The sequence below is a fragment of the Malania oleifera genome, chromosome 3, assembly GCF_029873635.1.
Source record: "Malania oleifera isolate guangnan ecotype guangnan chromosome 3, ASM2987363v1, whole genome shotgun sequence".
NCBI classification, from domain to species: domain Eukaryota; kingdom Viridiplantae; phylum Streptophyta; class Magnoliopsida; order Santalales; family Ximeniaceae; genus Malania; species Malania oleifera.
Window position 1 is genome coordinate 83,172,158 of NC_080419.1, and position 23,614 is coordinate 83,195,771.

Sequence of the window (23,614 nt, forward strand, 5' to 3'; positions counted from 1 at the left end):
CTTTGTCAAAATGTCTGCCACTTAATGCTTTGATGAGACATGTAGTGTTCTAAGGATCCCCAATTGAAATTTTTTCTCTCACCAAGTGACAATCAATTTCTATTTGTTTTGTTCTCACATGAAATACTGGATTTGCTGCTATATGCAAGGCTAGCTAACTATCACATAATGATAAAGGTGCTTGTTTATAATCAATACAAAAATCTTTCAACAAGGATATCAACCATACAAGTTCACAACTTGTAGATGCAAGTGCCTTATACTCAGCCTTTGCTGATGACCTAGAAATAGTTTTTTGTTACTTTGATTTCCATGAAATCAAAGAATCACCAAGGAATACACAACATCCAGTTACTGAACATCTTGTGTTAGGGCAAGATGCCCAATCTGAATCACTATATGCCTTCAAATGTAATGATAAAGAAGAAGGAAATAAGATCCCTTGACCTGGCGTCCCTTTGATGTATTTTAGAACCTGATAAGCTGCATCCATGTGGCTGTGTCAGTTTGTCCATAAACTAACTCAAGACTTGAATTGAGTACAATAAATCTAGTCTTGTCATAGTAAGATATAGTAGCCTCCCTATCAATCTCCTATAACTTGTTGAATCTAATTGTCTAAGCTTCAAATTGAAAATCATTGAAGTTTGATTGGTTTTGCACCAAGATAACTAGTATCATTTAGAATATCTAAAGCATAATGTCTTTGGCAAATATAAATTCCCTTGGCTGATCTAGCCACTTCAAAACCTAGAAAATATTTCAATAAACAAAGGTCTTTAATTCTAAATTTATTGTGCAACAACTCTTTTATTTCTGTCACTTGCTGAGGATTATTGCTAGCCACTATTATCTCATGAACATACACTAATAGTGCTAGGAAGATACCACAAGTTCTTCTAGTGAAGAGAGAATAATCATTCTTGGACTGAACAAAACCATTTTAAAGAAGAAAACTGGACAATTTATTAAACCACTGTCTTGAAGCTTGCTTCAAGCCATTAATGGATTTTTGTAATTTGCAAACATGTGTCTCCCCTTTGCTAACATAATCAGGAGGCAGCTATAACGACCTGAAAAATAATGGTTTTAAATAATGAAGAGGGGGAAAAATGGAAACAGAAATAGAAGGAGGCAGTAGGCTTGACGACGAACGCTTCGCGTTCGTCGACGATATTGCATTTTGGATGAAATAACCCAAAAGTAACACACAAAGCCTTGTTGACAAACACAAGGAGTTCGTCGACAAGCGCATAAGGGGACCTTATCGACAAAACCACGCCTCGTCGACGATAAGATACCGAGAAGGGTTTTTAGGACAATCTAAAATTCATTGACGAGGGAGGAAGTTCATCGATGAAATTATTAAAGGACTCATCGACGAGGTGACGTGTCTCATCGACAAATCTGGCTCTATAAATAGTGGAAACTCGAATTTTTGATGAAAAATTAGCTCAAGAAACTTCTTTTTTCTCTCTATACGCCCCTGTACCCTTCTCTCTTCAATTCCAGTTTTGTTTCTCACCGGATTAAAGATCTGAGGCCACCACGACGCTCCGGGTGAAGTTCTCTGCAATTCTACCAGAGTTGATCATGGGGGAAGACGGTTTGAAAATCATCCCAAATTCAAGGTAAGGTATTTTTTTTTAAATTATGTCTTCCTTATAGTTATAAGAAATGTTGTAGGTAAGAAAATATTGATGTTTTGTTCTAAGAGATGTTGTTTTGAGGGTGTTGAGTGGAGGACCCTGCGAGTGTAAGGCTAGAGTTCAGTAAGAGGCTTTTCAAATTTAAGGTAAGGGAAATATGCTATACTAAGAGTTTTACAATATTATCAGAGATTCTACATATATGTATATACCAGCTTATTACTCAATGTTTATAGAATGAGTTGTAAATACTTGTGTGGCCTGAGTAGATATGTATTTGATGAAGAAATTATACAGTTTCTATAGTATATCATACTACATAGAATACACAGATATAGACAGTAAATTATAGATATTTATTCATAAAAGTATATTATAGTTTTACTCATATCAGTATGTTATAGTTTTATACAGATCAGTATATTTCAGAAAAGTATATTACAGTTTTACTCAAATCAATATGTTATAGTTTTATACAGATCAGTATATTACAAATATTTATTCAGATCAGTATACTACAGCTTTATTCAGAATAGTATATTTAACATTTATAGTATGTCATGTTTCATATTACCATAACATTCAGAATATACAGACAGAGTATATAGACGTATTATACAGACAAATATACAGAGATAGCATCAAGATGCTACAGATATATGATACAGAGATTACAATATTTACAATACAGAATGATAGCGTTATAGTAATTTTGGAAACATGATGAAAATAGTAAAAGAGTGTATATATATATAGTATCAGATCCCTGAGGAATGATTGCAGATAGATACAGATAAAGAATACAAAGCACAGTACTGTTGCTATATACACATAGAGTGCAACCACATATCTCAAATAGTGTGTGGGTACCGTCAAACTTTACTCAGAGAATATGCAGCTCCCTAGTTCGCTGGGTTGAGGGAGCAGGTTTGACTAGGTAGCAGCTAGTCTCGCGCCTAGGAGAGCATGCAGATTGGTCGAGCTGAGGTAGTGTAGAGTATATTGACTTATCTGGAGGGCCGACTAGCTTAAGTCCCGCCTACAGGCCGCACAATCCTGTCATGAGGGGTCAAATCATAACATACAGAGTTCCAGGGATAAAGCATAGTTATATATATGTATACTATTTTACAGTATCTGATGAGTATAGTATGATATTAGCAATATGAAAAGTAGAAAACACAGATGATACAGTTCTATTTTAAATTGTGAAAATGATAGACATGCTTTACCGATTTACTATATCATTACAGTTCAGTTGTTATTTTAACAGTATGCAACTTAGTCGCCACACACTAGTAAAAGCATATTTCCACTTACTGAGCGTCGACTCACCCCATGACTTTAACATTTTTTAGGTGAGCCAGCTGGGCGAGCTGACCAGGCTCGCGGATAGAGAGTTTATTTGATTACCCTAGATTAGAGGGTAAGTTTGTGCAGGGTTTGTGTTTTGGGATAGATATTTTGGAGAGAGATATATTATATAGTATGGTTTGGAAGTACAGATCCCTGGTATTGTATGATGTGTATGGATGTATGGATTACGTTTCTGCAATATAGGTATGATTTGATATTCAGATTTACCCCGATGCCTTCCAAGGCTCGAGTTCTATAGCAAGAGGTATCAGAACAGTTAATATATATATATATATATATATAAATGATGTAAATTTTTAGGTCATCACAATTTGGTATCAGAGCCTAGGTTGCTAGGCTCTGTAGACTTTAGAGTGCAGCAGGAAACAATACCAAAATATAGAAAAAGAATTTGAGGTTTTATTTAGTGATCTGCATACTAGATTTTCGTGGTGGTTTCTATGTTTTTCCTGAGATGACAACTTCAGGAAAGTCATAGTAAACTATCGAAGAGTTATATATTTAGGTTATAGGATGTGATTTGGGGTTAGGATTAGGAGGGATGGTTAATAAAGAATTTGGAGTTTTAGTTGAATAAGTTGGGTGTATAGGGAAATAGAATTCTGAAATGGTGTTCTATGTGTTTGCAAGATGGACCCAGGAGGCAATAGCGGTCATGCTAGTAGGGACGATGGTGCTAGTCCTTCTAAAGCAGTAGGTGGGGATTCAAATGCTATGCTACGTAGTGTGGCTCAGCAAGTTATGGCTGAGATTGCACGGACCTCTAGAGAGCAAGAAGGTCCATCTTCAGCTCAGGAATGTACCATAGAGAAATTTGTGAAGATGAATTTGCTAGCGATTTCTAGAGCGATTGACCTTGCAGTTGTAGAGAACAGGGTGCAGGAGGTAGAAAAGATTCTGACAATACTTCACTGCCCCGATGAGCAGAGAGTCTTATATGCTACGTATAGGCTGGCGGGGGAGGTTGAGAGATGGTGGGCAGCCACCAGATTATTGGAGGAGCAGAGGGCGATTCCTATGTCAATGACGTGGGCTCGATTCAGGGACATGTTCTTCGATAGATATTACCCTGTCTCAGTCAAAAAGGCTCGAGTACAGAAGTTTCTGAGCCTGTCCCAGGGATCATTGACTGTCCAGCAGTATGCAGCGAGGTTTATCGAGCTCTCGCGTTTCTGCGCGTATATTGTCCCTGATGAAGTGAAGAAGGCCAAAATGTTCGAGAGGAACCTAAGGCGAGATATTTACAGGCAGGTGGTGGTACTGAGGATCCAGGATTTTGCCAAATTGGTTGGCAAGGCCACTATAGCGGAGGAGAGTCTATCTGGAGAGACGGAGACACAGAGTTAAAGAAAGAGGACTGTGCCCTCGAGTTTTCAGGTGGGTCCCAGTCGAGGCCCTTGGAGAGGAGGTAGATCTAGTGGAGGCCAGAGGCAGATGGTAGAGCATAGGGGATTTCAGGGCGGACAGTTCCTGCTATTTGTCCTAGATGCAGACGAAGACATCCTCGACTGGGGGAGAATGTCTGTTATCATTGCGGGAGGCCCAGCCATATGGCTCGATCATGTCGGATGCCATCGAATTATGCATCGGCTCCCAGACCATTTCGAGGTGGATATCAGGCACCCCACGAAGGTTAGTAGAGAAATACTACGCCGGTTAGGGTTTATGCATTGACATCGGGAGACGCTGAGACGGCTGAAGACGTGGTCACAGGTATCATTATTGCTTTACCATATAAAATTGTTGTTTTGTTTGATACAGGTGCCACTCACTCTTTTATATCGACGGCATATGTAAAAATGACTAGAGTAGAGACACAGCCATTAGACGTAGAATTATCTGTAGGTATGCTGATGGGATATGTGATACAATGCAAGAAAGTGTTTCGAAATTTCCCAGTGAGTGTTCAAGAGAGAGTACTATCCGCGGATCTCGCGGTCCTAGATATGCAGGGGTTTGATGTGATATTAGGCATGGATTGGCTAGCAACTTATCACGCCAGTATTGATTGTCATCAAGAGGAAGTGATTTTCAGACCCCTGGGTGAGCAAGAGTACAGGTTCGTAGGATCACGCGTATGTGCCTCACCACAATTGGTGTCGGCCATTCAAGTGAGGAGATTGCTATAGGGCGGTTGCCAAGGGTATGTCGCATACATAAAAGATTTTCCAAAAGAAGAATTGAGACAAGTTGACATACCAGTAATGAGAGAGTTTCCAGATGTATTTCCAAAAGAATTACTTGGTTTGCCACTTGATCATGAGATTGAGTTCACTATATACCTATTGTCGGGATCTATGCCAGTATCTAAAGCACCGTATCGTATGACTCCAGTCAAGTTGAAAGAATTGAAAGATCAGCTACAAGAATTACTAGATAAGGGTTTTATTAAGCCCAATGTGTCACCCTGGGGAGCGCCAGTTTTATTCGTGAAAAAAAAAATGGAACCATGAGGTTGTGCATCGATTATAGGGAGATAAATAAACTGACAGTCAAAAATAAATACCCTCTCCCTAGGATCGATGATTTATTTGATCAGCTTCAGGGGACCCGAGTTTACTCTAAAATATATCTGTGGTCAGACTACCATCAAATGAAAGTTAGAGCATAAGATATTTCGAAGACCGCATTTCATACTAGATATGGGAATTATGAGTTTTTAGTAATGTCATTTGAGTTGACTAATGCACTAGCAGTATTTATGGATTTAATGAATCGGGTGTTCCATCAGTATTTGGACCAGTTTGTGGTTGTGTTTATTGATGATGTACTAGTTTACTCAAGGAGTTTTGATTAGCACAAGCATCATTTGAGACTAGTGTTGCGGATATTGAGGGAAAGAAAATTTATGCAAAATTCAAGAAGTGTGAGTTTTGGTTAAAATAGATTACTTTTCTCGGCTATGTGATCTCTGAAAGCAGGTATATCAATTGATCCAAGTAAAATAAAGGCAGTAGTGAGTTAGGAAAGGCTGGGAAATGTTCAGGAATTCAAGACTTTTCTGGGATTAGCAAGTTATTACCGGCGCTTTGTGGATGGTTTCTCCAGGATATCAGGTCCATTAACACAACTTACAAGGAAAAATGTAAAGTTTGACTGGACCAATGACTGTGAGCAGAGTTTTCAGGAGTTAAAGCGGCGGTTAGTTTCAACTCCAATACTAACTATTCATTCATGGGAGGATGGGTTCGTAATATACAGTGCCTCTTTGAAGGGTATTGGATGCGTGTTGATGCAGCATAGCAAGGTTATTGGGTATGCGTCTAGACAGCTTAAAGAATATGAGAAAAATTATCCTGTCCATGATTTAGAGCTTGTTGCGGTGGTGTATGCTCTCAAGATCTGGAGGCATTATTTATATGGTGGGAAGTGCGAGATTTTCACAGATCACAAGAGTTTGAAATATTTTTTCACCCAGAAAGAGCTAAATATGAGACAAAGAAGGTGGCTAGAACTTATTAAAGATTATGACTGCACCATTAGTTACCACCTGGGAAAAGCGAATGTGGTAGCTAATGCTCTGAGCAGGAAATCAGTGGGTCCGGTGTTAGCAACCATGGAGATTCAACACTCAATTCTAATGGATTTGGAGAGGCTCAACATAGAGTTAATAGAAGAGAGTCCTTAGGCAGTCATTGCTAGTCTAGTGGTTCAGCCTATGCTATATGAGAGGATTAAAGCAGCTCAGGGTGATGATGCAGAGTTGGCAGAGGTAATAGCTAGAGTGCGAGATGGTTAGGGAGCGGAGTTCAGCATATCAGATGACGGAGCCCTATGATTATGTGCTAGGCTCTATGTTCCTACAGATACCGAAATCAAGAGAACTATATTAGAGAAGACTCACAGATCCCTATACAGCATACATTCAGGTAGCACTAAAATGTATCGGGATCTGCGGGAGTACTTCTTGTGGAGTGGGATGAAGAGAGAAATAACCGAATTTATACAATAGTGTTTGACATGTCAGCAGGTTAAAACTAAGCACCAGAGACCAGCATGGCAGTTGCAGCCATTGTTTATTCTAGAGTGGAAATGGGACCACGTTTCTATGGATTTTGTTACGGGGTTACCACCAATGCGACAGGGATTGAATGCAATTTGGGTGGTGGTTAATCATTTGACGAAGACCGCTCATTTCATCCCTATTAAAGTTGGTTGTTCCATGGACCAGTTGGCAGAAATTTATGTTCAGAAGATAGTTCGCGTCCATGGTGTGTTGATATCCATAGTCTCAAACCGAGATCCTCGGTTTACTTCACGATTCTAGAAAAGTTTTCGGGAGGCTATGGGTACATAGTTAGCATTTAGCACTGCTTTCCATCCCCAAACAGATGGTCAGACCGAAAGAACAATTCAGACACTAGAAGATATGCTTCGTGCTTGTGTGTTTGATTTTGGAGGCAGTTGGATTCAGTTTATGTCGTTAGTTGAGTTTGCTTACAATAATAGCTATCAGGCTAGCATTGGCATGGCACCTTACGAGGCATTTTATGGCAGGAGATGTGGTTCTCCTCTTTTCTGGGATGAAGTAGGTAAAAGGCGAATTTTGGGTCCATAGATAATACAACAGGCATCTGACAAGGTCCGATCAATTAGAGAAAGAATCAATACAGCACAGAGTCTACAGAAAAGATACACAGACACTCACCGCCGAGAACTAAAGTTTGATGTGGGAGATTGAGTATTTTTTAAGATAGTTCCTTTGAAAGGAGTTATGAGATTTAGAAAGAAGGTCAAGTTGAGCCCTAAGTATATTAACCCTTTTGAGATACTAGAGAGAATCGGGTCAGTTGCTTATAGGCTAGTGTTGCCGCCAGCTTTGGCTTGAATTCATGACGTGTTTCATGTTGCTATGTTAAGGAAATATGTCCCAAACTCATCCCACATAATAAGTTATGCAGAGATAGAACTCAAGGATTCACTAGCCTATGAAGAGACGTCAGTACAAATTTTAGACAGAAAGACACAAGTATTGCGCACCAAAGAAATTCAGTTAGTGAAAGTTTTGTAGAAGAATCATACTATAGATGAAGCTTCTTGGGAACTCGAGGAGTAGATCAGACAGAGATACCTGCAGTTGTTTCAAGAGGTATAGAAGTAATCAGGTAAAGTATAATAGTTGAATAAGTTTCTTTTGCAGGTACATGTATGGATTTAATGAGTAGATAGTTTTTTGTTTTATTTGTGTAATCTCCCAGAACATAAAATGTAACCACGGTATTCCTCTACCATAAGTGAGGACAGGTAATAAAATAAGTAGACATTTTGCCTTTATGGGCTAATAGATGGAGATACATAGTAATATTCGAGGACTAAATTTTAGAAGGAGGGGAGAATGTAACGACTCGAAAAATAATGGTTTTAAATAATGAAGAGGGAGAGAAAATGGAAACAAAAACAGAATGAGGCAGTAGGCTTTGTCGACGAACGCGACATTGCACTTTGGATGGAATAACCCAGAAGTAACACACTGAGCCTCGTCGACGAACACAGGGAGTTTGTCGATGAGCGCATAAGGGGACCTCATTGACGAAGTCATGTCTTATCGACGAGAAGATATCGAGAAGGGTTTTTGGGACAGTCTGAAATTCGTTGACGAGGGAGGAAGTTCGTAGACAAAATTATTAAAAGACTCGTCGACGAGATGACGTGTCTCATCGATGAATCCGGCTCTATAAATAGTGGAAACTCAAATTTTTGATGAAAAATTGGTGCACAAAGCTTCTTTTTTCTCTCTCTACGCCTCTCTCCCCTTCTCTCTTCGATTCAGACTTTGTTTCTCACTGGATTGAAGATCTGAGGCCACCACGATGCTCTTAGTGAAGTTTTCTGCAATTCTGCAGGAGCTGATCGTGGGGGAAGCCAGTTTGAAAATCATCCTAAATTCAGGGTAAGGTATTTTTTTCAGATTATGCCTTCCTTGTAGTTATAAGAAATGTTGTAGGCAAGAAAATATTGATATTTTATTCTGAGAGATGTTGTTTTCAGGGTATTGAGTGGAGGACCCTGCGGGTGTAAGGTTAGAGTTCAGTAAGAGACTTTTCAGATTTAAGGTAAGGGAAATATGCTATGCTAAGAGTTTTACAATATTATCAGAAATTCTACATATATGTATATACGAGCTTATTACTCAATGTTTATAAAATGAGTTTTAAATACTTGTGTGGCCTGAGTAGATATGTATTTGATGAAGAACTTATACAATTTCTATAATATATCATACTACACAGAATACACAGATATAGACAGCAAATTATAGATATTTATTCAGAAAAGTATATTATAGTTTTACTCAGATCAGTATGTTATAGTTTTATACAGATCAGTATATTTCAGAAAAGTATATTATAGTTTTACTCAGATCAATATGTTATAGTTTTATACAGATCAGCATATTACAGATATTTATTCAAAACAGTATATTATAGTTTTACTCATATCAGTATACTACAGCTTTATTCAGAACAGTATATTCAGCATTTACAGTATGTCATGTTTCCTATTATTATAGCATTCAAAATATATAGATAGAGTATATAGACATATTATACAAACAGATATACAGAGATAGCATCAAGATCCTACAGATATATGATACAGAGATTACAGTATTTACAGTACAGAATGATAGCGTTATGGTAATTTTGGAAACATGATGAAAACAATAAAAGAGTATGTATATATATACAATATCAGATCCTTGAGGAATGATTATAGACAGATACAGATAAAGAATACAGAGCACGGTACCGTTGCTATATACAAATAGAGTGCAACCACATATCTTAGATAGTGCGTTGGTACCATCAAACTGTGCTCAGAGAGTATGCAGCTCCCCAGTTCGCTGGGTTGAGGGGGCCAGTTTGATGAGGTAGCAGCCAGTCCTGCCCCTAGGAAAGTATGTATATTGGTCGGGCTAAGATAGTGTAGAGTATATTGACTTATCTGAAGGGCCGACCAGATTAAGTCCCGCCTACGGGCCGCACAACCCTGTCATAAGGAGTCAAATCATAACATATAGAGTTCCAGGGATAAAGCACAGTTTTATATATGTATACAGTTTTACAGTATCTGATGAGTATAGTATGATATTAACAGTATGAAAAGTAGAAAATACAGATGATACAGTTATATTTTAAATTGTGAAAATGATAGACATGCTTTACAGATTTACTATTTCATTAGTTCAGTTTTTATTTTAACGGTATGCAACTTAGTCGCCACACACTAGTAATAGCATATTTCCACTTACTGAGCGTCGACTCACCCCATGACATTAACATTTTTCAGGTGAGCCAGCTGGGCGAGCTAACCAAGCTCGAGGATAGAGAGTTTATTTGATTACCCTGGATTAGAGGGTAAGTTTGTGCAGGGTTTGTGTTTTGGGACAGATATTTTGGAAAGAGATGTATTATATAGTATGGTTTGGAAGTACAGATCCCTCATATTATATGATGTGTATGGATGTATGGATTATGTTTCCACTGCATAGGTATCATTTAATATTTAGATTTACCCCGATGCCTTCCGAGGCTCGAGTTCCATAGTAGGGGTATTAGAACAGTTAATGTATATATATATATAAAAAATTATGTAAATTTTGAGGTCATCACAGCAGCACCATTTAAACCTCCTCAAAAAGATCGTCATGTAAATATTTACATCAAGTTGATATAAATGCAAATGATGAATAAAGGCAAGGGCAAGAAGACATTGAATGGTAGTGAGTTTAGCAACAGAAGAAAAAGTATCCAATAGTCCAAACCTTCAATTTGAGTGTAACCTTTAGCCACAAGTTGGTCTTTGTACCTCTCAATCATGCCATCTGCCTAATATTTAATTCTAAACACCCATTTGTAGCCAATAGGGTGTTTGTTAGGAGGTAAAGCAGTGAGAACCCAAGTATTATTTGCCTCAAGGACAGACAACTCAACAGACATGGCTTCCCTCCAATGAGGATATTGGACACCTTGGTGGTAAAATTTGGGTTCAAAAGATGATGAAACGGAAATAGTAAATGCACAATGAGGTAGAGATAAATGATCATATGAAAGAACATGAGATAAATAAAAAGGAGTACCTGAATGTGTAGAGGTTGCAGACATGAAAGAGACTGAATGGGGATGAGAATGAAGGGGAAAGTCACAATGATACTGTTGTAGATAAGATGGAGGATGTCTAGCCCAAGTTGATCTATGAACAAAAAGAGAAAGAGGTGCAGAAGAAAGGGATGGAGAAGAAGGAGAAATGGGAGATGAAGAGGTAGGAATCATAGGAGATGAAGAAGTAGAAGGGGGAAGAGAAGTGGAAAGAGAATCTAGAAAAGAAAGGGGGAGAACTAGACGATTATCATTGGTAGGAGGAGAAGAATAAGAAAGGGAAGTAGCTTTATAAGGAAAAATGGACTCATAAAAAATAACATCACAAGAAATTAAAAAAAATATATGAGATTGAAGATCAAGTATCTTATAACCTTTGACGCCATAGGGATAACCAAGAAAAAGACACTTACAAGCTCTTGAGTCAAACTTGTGTTTTGGGGAAGTGATGGTAGCATAGCAACGACAACCAAAGACACGCAAATGAGTGTATAAAGGTAATTTGGAAAACAAAACTTGATATGGAGTTCTATTTGAAAGAAGGGGAGTGGGGGTTCTATTTATTAAATATGTGGTTGTTAGAACACAATCCCCCCAAAATGTTAATGGAAAATGTGCCTAAAACCGAAGGACTCTAGCAACTTGTTACAAGTGCTTGTATTTACGCTCAACAATGTCATTTTGTTGCTGTGTATAAGTGCAACTACATTGATGAATGACACCAAGAGAACTATAAAAATCAGGCATGATAAATTTTTTACCATTATCGGATCGTAAGATTTTCATAGTTGCATTGAATTAAGTATAAACAAGAGCAAAAAAATTCTGCAGAAGCAAACGAGTATCAGCTTTATTTTTCATGAGATAAACCCAAGTACAACGACTAAAATCATCTACAATGGTAAGAAAAAACTGAAAACCTTCCATAGTAGCAATAAAGAAGGGTCCCTAAATATCACAATGAACTATCTCAAAAATAGAGGAACTAAAAGACTTACTTAGTGAAAAAGGTAAATGTTGTTTAGCGAAATGACAAATGTCATGATGAGTATGTGATGAAATAGAAATGGAAGGACAAGAATTATGTAAAACAAGTTTCTTGGAAGTTGGTACATGTCCTAAACGATAATGTCATACATCAAAGGAAGAACAATTTGTAGTAGATGAAACAGAGGAAGCAAAAGAAGGTGAAGTAGTACACTGTGACCTGGATGCCATGTAATATAGGCCATTCTGCAGTTTACCCCATCCAATTGTTGTCCAAGTTTGCAGGACCTGAACAAAACAGTGTTGAGCCAAGAAAAGAACACAACAATTGAGTGAGGAAGTTAGTTTACCGATGGAAATGAGATTAAAATTAAATGATGGAATACTAAGAACATTGGAGAGGATTTATGAATCGGTTAGAGCTATGGTGTCAATATAAGCGACAGTAACCTTGAAACCATTGGGAAGAAGAACATGTGTATTTGATATTGAAGTGAAAGAAGAAAAATATGAAGTGGAATTGTCCATATGGTCAGTTACACATGTATCTAAGATCCAGGAAACATGATTTGAAGATGGATGAGATAAACTTGCTGAGAATGAAAAAAAAAATTGAATGATGAGATGGAAAAACTGAATGAGAAAGATCACCTGTCATGCTGGCAGCATGGCAGCAATGTGAGCAGTAGTGTTTTCGAGTTTTTCTTTTAAAGAATTGGAATTTAGTAAAGAAACCAGTTGTTGATACTGCTCTTGTATAATAGGTATCTTAGGAACTTCACTGAGGTCCTCCTGTGAAGAAATAGTAGTAGCTTGATTAACAGATGTCAAAGCTGACTTAGGCTTTGTGAACTTAAATCCAGGTGGAAACCCATGAAGACGATAGCATTTATCTTTTGTATGACCGATCTTTTTACAATAGCTACAGATTGGTTTCTCTCTGGCCTTACCAGATTGTTTAACATCAGTAGAATGGATGGCTAATGCAGCAGCTTCAGGTATGAAAACAGAGGTGGAAATACCTCGTTGATGTTCTTCTTGAAGAATCAAAGAAAAAACCTTATTAATGGGAGGTAGAGGATCCATTAATAAGATTTGGCTACAGATAGGTGAATAAGACTCATTGAGGCCCATTAAACACTTCATCACATATCCTACTGCTGATAATCAACTAAAGTCCTTAAGGCACCATAAGAACAGCTTGGTAGGGGTCGGTAATTGGTTAATTCACTCCACAAACCTTTGAGCTGAGTAAAATAATGGCTTACGGACATCTGATCTAGAGCTAAGGAAGCTATAGATTTCTGAAATTGAAAAATTTTAGGTCTGTTTCCTTGAGAGAAACGTTCCTTCATATCACTCCAAACCTCTTCAATAGTATCAATAAAGATGATACTAGTGGCAATTTCTTTTGAAATGGAATTAAGCAGCCAAGAGAGAACTAGGTTATTACAACGAGTCCACGAAGAATAAAGTGGATCTGAGGAATTAGGTTTCAAAAGAGTTCCATCAACAAATGCAGTTTTATTCTTTGTACTGAGTGCCATTAACATAGAACAACTCCATGTGTTATAGTTTTCTCCACAGAGAAGTTGAGAGAAAAGAATCATACCAAGATTCTCTTCGTGATGCGAAAGGTAAGGACTAGTAGGATCCTCAGAGGTGTTGAACAGAGAAGACGATGCAAAAGACTCCATTGATGAGAAGCACAGCAGTAGAATGTAACAAATCTGAGCTTGTTCCTGTGTTTATGGTCTGTAATAATAGGGATTTATGACAGGTGATGGAACGAAGTAGAAAAGAAATGAGAGGAATGATAGAATTGTGGAATGATTGTGATGAATTAATGCCAAAAGATTGAAACTACAGGAACTGAGAAAGAAAATAATCACAGGAGAAAGGAACCAAGCTCTTTTGAGGGAGCATTCTCCAGACCCACATTTAGCTCATCCAATTATGAATGTCCAGCGAGTTGGTTCAATTCCCTTGATAAAGGGAACTAACTTTCTCTCTCCTCTAACTGCTGCAAACAGGAAGATTCGTTCTACGTAACTACTAGATGAAATATGGAATATGCATGGGCTAAATTAGGCCAAGGGTTCCAAGTCTGCTTAAAGCATAACCAGCCCAACTGGTCTTTAACAGAGGCCTGAAACAGACACAAAAACAAGCCTACTTATGACATTACCCTCCCCCTCAAAACACCTTACCCATAAGGTGAGGGTATTCTTCTGCGATCTGATGATAGGATACTCATGTAGCTTCTTCTTCTGCCTGTCCAACCCACTATATGAGCACGTTTGTTACAGCCACATGCCCTTGTTTCCTCAACCTTCGATTTAGAACTTTGGCTGGTTCAAGTTTCAGCTGACCCTGCGAGTCCATCGGTGGTAAATGCTTGAGTGGCTGCACTGAAGCTCCTATGTGCGGTTTCAATTGAGACACATGAAAAAATGGGTGAAGCAGAGACCCAACTAGAAGTGCCAACTTTTAAGTGACAGCCCCGATGCATTGAATGACTTCAAATGGCCCATAGAAACGTGGGGATAGCTTCAAGTTCCACCTCATCTGCATAGATAGCTGCCGATACGGTTGGAGCCTCAGGTAGACCATGTCTCCCACCAAAAATTCTCTTTCTTTCCTCTTTAAATCAACATATCGTTTCATTCTATTTTGTGCTTCCTGCATGTGCTGCTTAAGAGAGTGGAGGAGCTTGTCACGGTTCAGCAGTGCTTCGTCTACTACAGCTACTTAAGAGAGGTCAACCGAGTACAGCACAATTCTTAAAGGAGGACTGCCATAAACAGTTTCAAAGGGAGTAATCTTAACAGATGTGTGGAATTATGTATTGTAAAAATATTCTACTATTGCAAACCACTTCACCCACTGCTTTGGTTTGTCACACACATAGCACCTTAGAAAATTTTCTAGGCACTTGTTAGTAGCCTTGGTCTGCCCATTAGTTTGTGGGTGATATGTTGTACTTAGCTTTAGTTCGACACCCTAGAACTTGAAAAATTCCTGCCAAAACCTGCTAGTAAATGTAGGGTCCCTATCCGACACAATGGAGAGGGGCATTCCATGCAATTTGAACACGTGTTGAATGAATACCTCAGCAACCTTCACAGATGTATAAGGGTGTGCTAAAGGCATGAAGTGAGCATATTTGGACAATTTGTCCACCACTATAAAAATTACCTCATAGCCATAAGAATTAGGAAGACCCTCCACAAAGTCCATTGAAATATCTATCCAAACCCTCGAGGGAATGGGTAAGGGTTGCAGCAAGCCCGAAAGTAGTGTATGCTCAATTTTAGTTTGCTGACAAACTTGACATTCTCTAATATACTTCCTTAGGTCAGACTTCATACCTGGCTAGTAGAAATTATCACAAGCCTTCTGCACTGACTTGTCATACCCCACGTGAACAGATTGTGGTTCATCATGTAGCCACTGTAGAACTTGTAATTTTAGGATAAGGCTTGAGCTTATGTATAATCTGTCTTTATAGTGTAATATGTCATCTCGGAAGGTATATTTGGTAGCCTTTACATCAAGCTGTTGTAATTTTTGGAGTATCTCTTGGATGAATGAGTCGCGTGCATAAGAGTCCTTCCAATCCTCAAGCCATCCCACTACTGGATAGGGATAGAACCATTAGGAAAGCTTCAACCAGATCTGAATCCCTTCTACTTAGTGCATCCGCCACCTTATTTTCTTGCCCCTTCTTATATTGAACAATAAAGTCATACCCCAGGAGTTTGGTGACCCATTTATGCTGCATTGGGGTGCCAATTTTCTGCTCTATGAGGTATTTTAGGCTCTGCTAGTCAATTTTGACTATAAAGGGCTTTCCAAGTAAATAAGGTCTCCATTTGCGAATTGTCGATACTAGGGCCAACAGCTCCTTTTCATATGTAGACAACCCCAAAGCCTTCCCCTTTAAGGCCTAACTATAAAAAGCAATTGTCCTTTTTTTCTACATTAACACCACTCCAATTCCCACCCTCGATGCATCACATACAATCCCAAACCTCTTGTTAAAATCTGGTAGTACCAACACAAGGGGGCTAGTAACAGCCTCTTTTAACCTCTTAAATGCCTCTTTGACCACCTTATTCCACTTAAAAGAATTCTTCTTCAATAGTGTCGTTAGGGGGGCAGCTATGGTGCCATATCCCCTATCCCCTAATAAACTTTCTATAAGACCTGGTAAGGCCCAAAAAGCCCGTCAAGGACTTGAGTGTGGCGGGGAAAGGCCACTCCACCATTGCTCTCAACTTTGAGGGGTCGGCTTACACTCCCTCCTTAGACACCAAATGACCCAAGTATTCAACTTGCTTGCATCCAAATCTGCATTTGGATCGTTTTGCATACAGCCAGTGCTGTTCCAGCAACTTCAAAGTCACTTCCAAGTGCTTAACATGCTCCTCCATGCTCCTACTATAGATTAGAATGTAATCGAAGAAAACCAAGATAAACCTTCTTAGGAAGGGCCCAAATATCTCATTCATCAACGATTGGAAAGTGGATGGTGCGTTGGTCAACCCAAACGACATCACTAGGAACTCATAATGACCCTCGTGTGTCCTAAATGTCGTCTTGTGAATATCTTCATCCTTAACACGAATTTGATGATAATAGGACCTTAAATCCAGCTTAGAGAAAATCTCCGCCCCATTCAATTCATCCAACAATTCATCAATCACGGGTATCGAAAATTTTTCCTTAACCGTGACTAGGTTCAAGGCCCTGTAATCCACACACATACGCCAAGTACCATCTGCTTTTCTTACCAGCAAAACGGGGGAAGAAAATGGGCTTTGGCTTGGCCGAATAGTGCCTAATCCCAACAACTCCCGGACAATCTTCTCTATCTCTTCTTTTTGAAAAAATGGGTAACGGTAAGGTCGAACACAAATTGGTTGTGCTCCCTCAATCAAAGGTATGGCATGATCTTGAGCTCTTTTGGGTGGTAACCCTTTAGATTCTTCGAAGACACGCTGGAAATTGGTCAAAACTGCAGAAATAACATCATCTTCAGTTCCTTTCTCTTCCTCTTTAGCTTGGTCCAGTAGCTGTAACGTCACTCCCCTTCTCTCCAAGGGATGCTTTTTGTAGAACAATTGTTCCTCCAACAAGTTTTTTTTATGTTAATCCATGTAGCACCAATGGTGTATCATTCCAAGTAAACCGCATAGTCATTTTAGTGAAATCCCATAGAATAGGACCCAAAGTGCTAAGCCATTGTACTCCCAACAACATATCACAACCAACCAAAACTAGCATATACACATCCACTTTCCCCACATACCCTTGAAAGGTTATGGGAAGATTCAAACACCTTCCTTCACTAGTCACTTCTTGCCCATTAACAACCCTCACCTGAATCTGCCCTTGTGCTTTAAATGGCCAATTCAACTTCTCAATGACAGCTGAATCCACAAAATTATGAGTGCTCCCACTATCAATGAGAATTACCACTTGCTCCCCCTTAATTTTCCCCACAAGTCTCATGGTTTTGGGACTAATAGACCCAACCATAGCATAAAGAGTAATTTCATGTGTGTTTCCTTCATTCGGATCAGCCAGTAATTTATCATGGTTTTCCATTACTCCTTCATCTCCCTTATTTAAAATTTCCTCCAACGTATGCACCTGATCATTCAAGACATTAAGCTAATTGCCTTCCAGAAAAAACAATTTGGGACCCCCACATTTATGACCCGAGTGCCATTTGGCATCACAATTGAAACATAAGCCCTTATCTCTCTTTTCCTTCAGTTGATTTGGAGTCATTTTGGTAATTTGGTTGGTAGCCATGGGTTTCGGCTGTTGTTTTGGGTAATTAGGAGGGTTGTAAGGCTGAGAGTGAGTTGTGGTTGCAGGTTGATGGTGAGTTTTGGGGAATAGTGACTTTTTGAGAGCCCATTGATGCTCCTTTTGTAACTTAACAATGCCATAGGCTTGTGGAATGGTAAGGGGGTTGAGGGTTTTGACATAAAACCGAATTTCATCCTTCAATCCACCAATGAAACAGCTCAACCTATAGTCCTCAGGTAATCTTCTCAACCTATTAGAGAGGAATTCAAATTGCTCCTCATATGCTTCAACACTAGAGGTTTGCTTAAGTTTGGTCAAAGCCTCCATCAGGTCATCATAAGATTAAGGACCAAACCTAGCCAACAAAGCCTTAACAAAAGCCTCCCAACTTGTAAGTAATCTCAAGTCCTCCATATCTTGGTACCATACCAAGGCTTTTCCCTCCATGTGAAAAGAGGCTAAGAAGAGCTTATGGTTCGGAGGGATTTGCTGAAATTTAAAGTAGTGATTAACCTTGAAAAGCCAAATAGTAGGATCCATACCTTCAAACTTAGGAAATTCAAGCCTAGCTGGTCGGATTTACACCAAATCATTGTCGTCCTTAGTGTCATCATAAGCTGATGGTGGTCTATAATTGCCTTTGGGTGGGTCTAGCATAGGTGGTTCACAGTGAAGGGCCCTCATCTCAGCTGCAAATGAGCTGAAATGTGCAGCCATTTCTGCTATAGACTGCCTTGTTTCAACTATCAAATCTACTATTGACTTCCTTGTTTCCTTCTGTTATCGATGTTGTTGCTGACTTAGTGCTTCTTGTTGCTTCTGCAGGTTGGCCATAGTGGTGCTAAGATCCTTAAGGCATGTATTATCTGCCATGAGTGGATGAAATACAATTTGCTGCCAAGATGAATTGCTGGTGGGTTGAGTTGTTGATGAAGATTATTGCCAAGATGAGTGGTTGAATAAAGGTCTGATGATGAAATGGATTGTCGGGAATGGTGGAACCGGCTGGAGAACCGCCGGCTCTGATACTAGTTGTAACAAATCCGAGCTTGTTTCCTGTGTTTATGGTCTGTAATAATAGGGATTTATGATAGGTGATGGAATGAAGTAGAAAAGAAATGAGAGGAATGATAAAATTGTTGAATGATTGTGATGAATTAATGCCAAAAGATTGAAACTACAAGAGCTGAGAAAGAAAATAATCACAGGAGAAAGGAACCAAGCTCTTTCGGGGGAGCATCCTCCAGACCCAGATTTAGCTCAGCCAATTCTGAATGTCCAGCGAGTTGGTTTAATTCCCTTGATAAAGGGAACTAACTTTCTCTCCTCTAACTGCTGCAGTTCTACGTAACTACTAGATGAAATATGGAATATGCATGGGCTAAATTAGCCCAAGGTTTCCAAGTCTGCTTAAAGCATGACTAGCCCAACTGGTCTTTAATAGAGGCCCAAAATAGACACAAAACTAACAAGCCTACTTGTGACACAGAACTAGGAGGCAAAAGAAGAAGAAATTTTAGGAAATTTCTCACCGTCTTCAAGAAAATCAGAGTTCTCGACTTCGAAGAATGAAGAAATTTCTCAACACACTTCACGTCCTCTTTCTTGCACGACGAAGAAGAAAATTGTTGTGAAGTGAAAACGAATTCTTCAATCGAACTCAACGGATTGATAACGCGAAACAAGAACCACTGGAAATTGACGCTCAAGAGAAAATACTTGGCGTTGATCAAAGACAGCGTCATCTATCAGAAAGAAATTTCTGAAGAAGAAGATAAAGCAGATCCAGAAATCTACAACATCAACTGAAATTTCTGAAGAAAAAGAAGAATCAACTCTAGAATTTGATCTCTATCAGCAAGGACCTCGTCGAATTCAGCAAGGAGCTTCGAAGGAAGCATTCGTTAGAGAAATTCTTTGATACCATGTAAAAGAAATTGAAGAAATTCTTCCATATTCCTGAATGATTGAAAAGTGTCAAGTAAAAGTAATGTACATAAGTATTTATACTAATAAATGTAATGAAAAAATACATTCCAATTATATTCCTCACTTTCTAATTATTTACAAACAAAACCTACATTATATCTAACACTAATGCTTTCGGCAGCACTTCTCTAGCAAGAGAGATCTTCTCACTTGAGTTTACAAAATGCAGGTAACCAAATTCTCTCTAAAACTTTGTGCTAGCTTTAGCTTTTGACACAAGTATATAGTACATAGGAATACCATTGACAATAACTTTCCAAGAATCAGAAACTACATGAAAATCCAACCACGCAGAAATCTAAAAGAGGTTTTGGGTCTGAAGTCCTTTGAAACTATTACAATTTTAAGAATGGCAAGGATGTGGTCTGACAGTCATGGGGGTAAGAATTCATAAGTCAACCTAGAGAAGGAAAGGGAGGAGATGAAGTTCCCTAGCTATGGAAAAGCATTCTTCTCACTCGTTTGCCCATGTGAATAGCGCCGAACCAATAAAGAAAATATCTTCTTTCTTCAAGCTCTACAGAATGAAGGAAATCCCTGAAGTATTTAACCCCATTCATAGTGTTGCCTGATAAAAGATTATTGCCATCCGAACACTCTTTGATTGCATTAAAGCAGCCCAAAACAATGAAGGAGTGCCCTTCATGCTTGCTGCAGCATCATCTAAATCCTCCCAACCCCTCTTCCTTTTCTAAATTGGCCTTCTTTCTTCTCCTTCTTGTTCCTTTTTTACAGCATTACCTTCCTAATTATTAGGGGATGGGGACTATCTTGGTATTGAACGACTAATCATCGCACAAATGAACCTAAGATAATTACAGTTCCTTGTCACTAGAATTTTAAAGCCAAAAGAACAAGAAAAACAAATGAATTGAAATCTTTAGGTCAGTTTTTTTGTTGGTTTTTTTCCATGGGTGAGGCTTGATTCGGCTCCAAAATGGGTGTGTATAGAATGCATATCTATAATTTTAATTTAAACAAATTAGTGTTTTTTGAATACAAGACATTCATGTTACAAATAACGCCTTCATGAAGAGAGGTTCGAAATAAGAAATTCCATGAATTAAAAATGTGGACATGTATTAATTTACTGCAATTTGCAAAATGAGATGATGATGATTATGTAATTGTGAACATGTATTAATTCATTTCGACTCAACTGACTTGAGAATACTTTCATTAACTAACATTTTATTAGTTGTTCGGGTAAGAGTGAACATCAAAACTATAAACAATTTTTTGAAAAAAGATAGGGAAGAATTTGCTGTTCTTTATCTCTTTATCAAAGCAACCCATAATAATAATAATAAGAACAAGAACTTTATTTTACAAGTTATTAATTTTTATTATCAAATTATAATTATATCTAAATAAATTTTTCTTACGGATAAAAAACATGCAATACAAAATTATTTTTTTTCCTTTGTTACTTTAGTTTTCCCTCTCAATCCTTTACCAAAGTGATTTGCATGCCACACGGGGTCATCATCTGACATTCTGACAATTGTATTGGTCTCTGTTTTCTTTTCCCAGCTGGTTTGTGGCGCTGTTATTTGAGAAAGAGGAAATAAAATAAAAGACAGACAAACTTAAAACGTTTTGTTTTTGGAGTAGGCAAGCTTCAGGCACAGCCGTGCTTTTAAAACACAAAATAAAACAAAAACAGAAACAAAACAAGACATATCGTTAAGAAAAACACAAAATTAAACAAAATCAAAAACAAAACATGACAAAACCAAAAACAAAGATGAAAACAAGTTACCAAGGAGAAACTAAATCAAATGGCACTTAGTTCAAACCCAAAATAGAATTGGATACTCTTTCCCCACAAAGCATTGGGTCGGGATGATCATTATCCAGTAAAATTTCAGCCAAGAATTTACTACACAGTTGGTGCCAATCCAAATTTTTATCCCATTCCATACCCACCTTCATTCCGCAAACTAAATACGAAGTTAATTCATCTCTACTAAAGTATTAAGGATATTTGGCTTGGCCTGCCTCTCTCGATTGATTCAAGCAGTCTAATTCAGTATTGAGATCTGAAATTAAAGACCCATACAGCTTAACAAAATAAATCAGGTGGATCGGTGTCCTGTACATGCCCACTTAATGAGGAAGATATTATGGTATGATGATGACAATGATCATGACAACAGTCTATATAATGCATCCCAACCTTCATCTTTGAAAAAATTCATTCCAAAAGGTGAAGAACAGGTTAAAATAGCACTGGATTTTTTTTTCTTCTATTCCCAACTAAAAACCTGGAAGCTGGAAGGAACATGATTTGTACCACAGACCAAAAAGTCATCTGGACCAAAACAAAGAAAGGCTGGATGTGATTTCATAAAATAGATATCTACATTACAAAAGAATAATAAAAAAATTCTAACGATTTGAATAAATTGCCCCCACTAAGCTGTAAGCAACATACACAATGAACAGAATGAAATATGGGGAAAATAAGCACATAAAACCAAAAGCTCCCCAATTGATCACTAAAGTAAGAAAAAAAAAATGACTAATTACAACAATACAGGGAAGAGGAAGCAAGTGACGAACCAGACTGAATCGACCTCCCTTCCCACAGTTGAAATGCAGTGAATGGCAGTCGCCACTCGATTAACATACACACACAACTCTCCACAAATGAGAAATAAATCTAATCTTCTGCCTCTATTGTTTTCTACACCTCCGGCCAAATTCAAGCCTGCAAAACACAATGCAATCCTCTCAGCAATGTGTGGGATACTTGTAAATAAATAGATAAATACTAGCAGGCAGAAATAGGCATCAATACCATCAGATGATTCATTTGAGAACTTCATTTCAAACTGACTTCAGAATTCAAAGCTACAAAAGTTAAGTAAATGTTCAGAACAACCAAGTTGGACTCTATATGTAAGCAAAAACGAATCAGCACCTTCAGGGTGGAATTATTTTCAGGTTTGGGCCCAACATTCCATGTTGAATTCAAATGCAATTCCAAACCTGCCACCTTTTTTAGCTATGCAGATCAATTATATAAATTACATAACATAAATGATTACAAAAACCCAAGATGGCATTTTTGGGAAGCGATGGAGTTTAATTTAATATTCATAGGACTATATAATAGCACGAAGGCTCTATTAGACGTGCAACATGTAAATATCAAAGAAAGTATACTGTTGCAAACCTAAAAGATCAAACTTGATTCATGGCACTTAAGGTTTGGTGTTAGAAAAAAGAGATGAAAGAGAATATGATGAGAGAAGTTACAATATGGAGAGTATGACTCACAAACCATCCAGCTATTTACATGCTAAGAATTGACAAAGAAAAAAAAAAAAACCCTGTACCTAAACTCCCACACAAAAACTCCATCAACTTGGGTGTATATAAACATTAGCCAACCACAGCTCACAAATACAACAATCTGTCACAGCATCTCTCACAAAATGACAATAAACCTCGATATGTTTTGCCCTCCCATGGACACAAGATAACCTGTAACATAGGCAGGAGCCAGATTCTCAGAATACATATTTATCATTTTTATAACAAGAAAATATCTGTCATAAGAGATCTCAACCCCAATAACTTTATGCATCATAGCTCAATGTGTGCTTCAACACCAAATTTTTCCACAGTAGTTTGTTTCATGGTTCTCCACGTGACAGGACTACTGCCCACAAAGGTCCAGTG

The 23,614-nt window shown here is 38.2% G+C and overlaps 1 protein-coding gene across 6 annotated transcripts in view; it reads right to left on the minus strand.

Annotated features, from left to right (window-relative positions):
* Nucleotides 1-2,379: 2,379 nt before the first annotated feature.
* The window catches only part of LOC131150904 (callose synthase 12-like), a 40,315-nt gene continuing 19,080 nt past the window's right edge, over nt 2,380-23,614 (minus strand). The window contains exons 2-4 of one of the 6 annotated variants that reach the window (XR_009135638.1): nt 22,728-22,780; nt 22,490-22,637; nt 9,595-10,016 (exon numbers count right to left, since the gene is read on the minus strand). The gene's annotated coding sequence lies outside the window, so the exon portion shown is untranslated. The other 5 variants (XR_009135637.1, XR_009135636.1, XR_009135635.1 and 2 more) reach the window with 5 other exon arrangements.